We start from the raw sequence: 6,009 nt of genomic DNA, 5'->3' as shown, positions 1-6,009 counted from the left end.
GTGAGCCTCGGTGAGGCGTCTCATGGAAGCTAGCTTCTGGCCCTCCGCAACGAGGGCGAGGCGGCGCGCCTCCAGTGTCTTGGCGTCGGCGTCGGCCGGGATGGGGGCGGACAAGTCATGCAGCGCCGCCTGCAGGGCGTCGTGGGCGTTTTCGCCAGAGGCGGCACCGTGGCTGATGACCAGTACCTCGATGATGGCGCTACCGCTGCTGTCGGCTCGAGGAAGAGGGTCGTTGATGATTACTACGTTGGTGGAGAAGGCGTCAAGCGACGCCGTGTCAGAGTCGACAAGCATCGGGTCGGTGGAGCCAACCGACTCCAAGTCCGCGGCAAGCTCACCGGAGACGTGGAGTTGGTCGAGGTGGCTCTCGAGGCAGCCTGTGCCCGCGTCGGATGCGGGCTCGTCAGAGATGCGAGCCTCGCCAAGAAGATCGGCGAGGCAGCTCACCACGCAGGCGTCGGCGACGCCTTGCAGCGCGTCGGGGCAAGCGCCATTGGGCGAGCCGGGTTGGCTACGCTCGCTGGGAAGGAAGAGGGTTCCCGTCCAGAACAAGTCTCCGGACGACGGTGCACCTGGCCCCACGGTGGGCGCCAAATGTCGGGTGGTTGGTGCGACATATGCCAACGGGTGGCTTATCATTGTGGGAGCCAATAAAACATCGCTGGTGCTTGGAAACGGGATAAGGTGAAGACATGCACGCCGGCGGATCTTACCCAGCTTCAGGGCTCTCCGTGGAGATAACACCCCTACTACTGCTCTGCGGGGTCTCCGCATGGTCACTAGATCAACAAGTAGCTACAAGAGGCTCCTTGAGTTGTTCGGTGAAAGGATGAAGAAGGGCAAGGCTAGCCTGCCTCTCCTCTCGATGTGGTGTCTAGAACTACTGAAAAGGGATCCCCCTGCATGGGTGCCCTGGGGGTTTATATAGGCCTACCCCCAAGGGTACAATGGTAATCCGGCTGGGCATGGGCCCTAGCCGTCTGTGTCTACGCTCGCCGGCTTCTCCACTGACCGATGGGGCCCGCCGACTGGTGGACCCCGCCAGCTGATGGCCTTCTGGTCGACAGGCCGGTCCCACCGCTCGGGGATCTTGTCGGAGGCTGGTTATTGTTGCCTCGCCTTTGGTGACGAGGGCTTTGTCGTGGTAAGCATGGCTACAGTGCTGCCGCTGGGCGGCTTATCGCTGTAGCCTTACCTCGTCTTATCTCCTTAATGAGGCGCCTCCTTCGAGGGAGTGAACTAGCCGGCTATTGGGAGTCGGCCATACCTCGGGCCGACTGGGAGAGGCCTGGCCGCATTTAGGCGTCTCCCTGACTGAGGGGGCCCGCCACCCACGGGTCGTACTGACAGCTCGCCGTGGGTGACATCATGGTCAACATGGCAACAGTGCCGCGTCGGACGGGTGATGGCCGCCCCGTACGACGCACTGTGGCCATGCGCGTTCCGGGATTCGGGGGTGGCAGGCTTCACTGTAGCCACGCCCCGTCTCATCGCCGTTATGTGGGTGCAGACTCTTAGGGCATGATCTCGGCCGCCTGCTAGGGGGGCCGGCTTCTTGGAGTCAGCCTTCTCGTGGCCGGCTTCTTGGAGCCGGCCCTCTCGTGGTTTTCTTCACGAGGATTTTAGGGCTGGGCCGCCTTCGTGCAGCCGGCCTGAGAGGTAGCCAGCTGGGGGAAGGCAGCCCCACGTTTTGGATGCTTGAAGGCTCGATCGGCCTATAATTTTTCTGAAGAGCCAGGGGGAGCCGGCTAGGCTACCCGTGGTCATTTACTCCGACAGCCCTCTTCCTCCATTTTCCTTGATATCCTTTAACTCTTTTCTAACCACATTTTTCCTTTTTTGGCATGACTAAAGGCATTAGATCCCCAGCCTTTAAAATACTTCTTGAATCTCCTAAGCTTGATATTGAGAATATCAATGTGATCCTTTATTTTAACGAGGTTTTCCCGAATGGCTTGAGCGAGAGGGATAAACTCATCATGTTTGATCCAACTAAGTTCAAAACAAAAACTCTCTTTTAGGGGCCCCGGGTTTATTAACATCAGAAGAAAGAAAGAATGATTTTGGTCAGAAATGTCTCTGGCCAGCTTATGAACATTAATTAAAGGAAAAAAGATCTTCCCAGTGACTATTCATAAGCACTCTGTCTAACTTCTCAATAGTTGGATGAGATTGGTCATTTGTACATGTGTACTTGCCCTCACTCAAAAGGATATCTCTAAGATTCATAGAATTAATCATAGCCTTAAATTTGTTGACATATTAAGAGTGGGTCATTTTCTTATTTTTCTCCTCACTGTTTTAAGGATATTAAAATCTCCACCGATCATGCAAGGTACAGTCATATGAGAACATAAGGCTGCCAATTCCACGAGCAATTCATCTTTGTTTTTGTCATAAGCAGCTCCATAAACGATAAACTTATCATCGACTAGGCATGCAAGGGAATGATCTTTGATGAGCCAACCATAGGGTCAATAGCATCTCTGCATGCGAACAACTTATCATCGACTTGAATTATGTTATTGGTACATGGGGAGGTGCACTCGTAATCATGCCCTGAGATTAACCATGATGGCGAACCTCATTAATAAAACTTCGCATGTCCCGTCTACATTTTTGCAATGATCTATCACGTGTTGTCTAAATTCAATTTGGATCAAACAATCAGAATTGAAGCTTGCATGGGACATAAAGCATGTTCTGAACCTCATTAATAAAACTACGATGGTGAGCATGGACATAAGGCCTGTTCTGAACCTCTCCCACTCTCAGCTTCCCAAACTCCATGTAAAAAATGAAGCCGAACGCATTAGCTCCATGAAGCTGAAATCACGAAGCTGTTCTGGGCCGTACTGCATTTTTGCGGAGCGAGGAAAACCCAGCTTCGCGAATTAGGAGAATCTGGAGGTCCAATGTATTTACAACATTTTATGACCGCCCAGGACGATTGGCGCAAACCCTTCTCCCACGGCTCACGTACAGAACCCAGCCAGCCCTCCCTCTCCAATCGTTCTCGCTCCTTTGCTCCCTCATTCACCCGTCTCCCACCTTGAACCCTCATCGCCGCTGCCAGTCGCGCGCCCACACCCGCTGCTCCCCGTCGCCGGCCGGATCCCCTCCTCCGCGTATAGATCCAGCCATCCCTGCCTCTTTCCCGTCGGATCCCCTGCTCAGCGGCGCTCGTCCCGCCACCAGCCTAGAGCAGCGACACCATAGCAATGGCGACCCCATGTCAATTGCGAGCTCACCAATGATATTCATTAAAATGCATCGGATGCTTCAACAACGGCAGAAAGTGGTCCTAACATGGATTGGTTTAGGCATGAACTAGCTACAACCATTGCTCTTAGTTGGTGAAGTACTCATGTTCGTGATTTTAGATGTGTGACCCATATTGATTTGCAAACGTATATGCAAATGGAGCTTTTGTTGTATGACACATGAGATACTAACTAGTTTTTTGCTAAAGTATAACTTGTTTTAACTGAGAAAATTTGAGATCTTTCAAAATACTACATGATTGCTATATATTTGTTGCTCCATGTACCAAAGAAATGCGAGAGCACAGATATGGCTCATACTTGCATATAATATCATTATCTGGACCGTTCGCTGGGCTTGATTGGCAGGTGGAAAGCGCATGGAATGAAATGCATGCGAGCCATGGAAAATGCGGTATACAAGGGCAGTTTATAAGGCTCAATTCAAAAATCTCACCAACCAAGGTAGATGATGAGTGATGGAATATTTTTTGTAGTTTGCAAAAGCATCCAATTAATGCTCTTGTTTTCCTCAAAAAGTTATGTTTATGAATGCATTAATGGCAATGCATGCATGCATAAAGTGCATGCATTGGTCAGTTTTCTCTTAATACTTGCATGCAATGATTTAATGCATCTTGAAATCTGAACATGTGATGGGAAACAACCAAATTGACCCTTATAAAGTGGAAAAACTAAAATTTGAGATAAGCCCTATAAACCGGAAAGGATGGAGTAGTATGTACAATGCGCGTCAGGGTGGAGCTGGCCCACCTGTTTGGGAACGGCGTCAGGGATGAAGCGGAGTAGTAAGTGGACCATGATTTTCCCTGTATGACTGCACGCGCACGCGTGACTGCTCCGGAGTTTGGTCTGTCGTCGGCCGTGCGCGCTTGCCGGCGGCGTGTTTCTTTCTCATCTGATCCCGTGCTTTTTTGCCGCATGTTGCATGATTGCAAAGGTATTGGCTTATTTAGCAGAATCCATGTTTTGACTGACAGTACTCAGGTTAGGCTGGGTCTTGACGGGTAGGAAACTGAAATAGTCACTTGCTAGATTCTCCCCTATTGCTGCTGCGATGAAATTCCCGTTTTGTTAGGTGCCCGCCATGCTCTGTTAAAGGGTGGTCCAAAAAAATGGTAGAGTTAGGACTGCCTGTCATTGGTGTTTTTGGTGCAATGTGTAAAATTTATGAACTGAATCCATGGCATGCCCGCAAAAAAAAATCTGAACCGAAGGAAAATGAGGTTTGGTTCCGAATTCTGAATTGAATCCATGTCGTTGCTGTGATTAGCAGCTATTTGCTCTTTTTCTTGTGCTACCAAAATTCTGCCGATGCAACAATGAGGTTTGGTATCGGTTTCTTACAGTTAGAAAAACAAAGTTGATGTGCTTGTCCGTTGGCTTTGCACTTTCAGCCCTGTGTTACGCAAGTCCTGGTGCTGTCTGACAGACTATGAAATTATGTTGTGCCGGGATTGTTTTCTGCAAATGGATGCTCACTGCTCTATCTTTGTTTCCACAGAGTAGCCCTCGTGTAGCAAACAGAGGAAACATCCCTAAGCTGCAAAACCACAATACAGCATGTCATATGCGATCTGCCATGGGGACCGAAATACTTCATGGGAAAATACTAATTGGAGAGCAACTATACGAAGTTGGAGACTTGCCAACATCAGAGGCCATGATGGACAGAACCTACAAATCAGTAAAGATGCTCATATTAAAAAGATCTCGAATCGGTGCTTGCACAAGAACTGAAGACAAAGCAGATTTGAGGGGAATTTTCTTTTTCTTTTTCTGAGACAATGATTTTTGGTTAGGTGCCAGCAAAACACTAGACCACCATTCATTCCAAAGGGTGCACTTTCCGGACGCGGTTAGGCCACGGGATTGAGGGGAGAAGGTCTTAGGGTGGACGAGGAAGAAAGCCGCCATGGCTGCCAACGAACAGAACCACCGGCAAAAAAAGAGGAACAATACGAGGGGTAGGCCAATGGGGAAGGGCCGTTGCCTGTGCGAGGTGTGGACGGGACGTGATTTGATAGTTGATCCACCGGTACCACTCGTTAGCAGTAGCACGGCCGGTCGGTCCAGGAAAAATACTGGACGGAGAGACCATACTAGGCCATTCTTTCCCCGCATTAATGGGCAACGGACGAACGACAGCGCTACTATTCAATATTCATGAGAGCAAATACAATAGTACCCAGTCAGCAGGCTATAAAAACTTCCACATCATCGAAATCATAGCTGGAAGAGAGAGAAGAAAGAGAAAAAAAGCAAACGGGCGCTTCAGTTATCGCCGGCTACAGCGCTGGAAACAAGAAATCCAACCCGCATGCAGCCGGGTGAGCTAGCGCTTCATTCATTCCCGCCAATCAGCATGCGTCTCCTTCCCTCCTTTCACATGCACGCATTAAGTATTGATAGCTAGTTTACAGTCAATCTACTATACTAGCAGGCTATTACGAAGGCTATAAGTGACATGGCGTAGATATATAGCCGGCAGAGGAGCATCGTTAATAATATAGCCAGCTGCTAGCTACAAGCCAGTGTCATGTCATCTACAGACCATCTTATAGTCAACATGTACAATAGTAGATCAAAAGAGTGTACTACTTTTTTATTATGTGGTCCATCTTTCATTCTCACAAAGTGCCTAGAAGCACGTGTTAGAGCTGGCTCTTCACGAAGAGCCCGCTTACCTTCTCTCTCCTCTTCTCTTTCCTCCAACTAAATAGAA

The sequence above is a fragment of the Triticum dicoccoides genome, chromosome 3A (genome assembly GCF_002162155.2).
Source record: "Triticum dicoccoides isolate Atlit2015 ecotype Zavitan chromosome 3A, WEW_v2.0, whole genome shotgun sequence".
NCBI lineage: Eukaryota > Viridiplantae > Streptophyta > Magnoliopsida > Poales > Poaceae > Triticum > Triticum dicoccoides.
The sequence above is the reverse complement of the archived record's forward strand: the minus strand, read 5'-3'. Positions refer to the sequence as shown.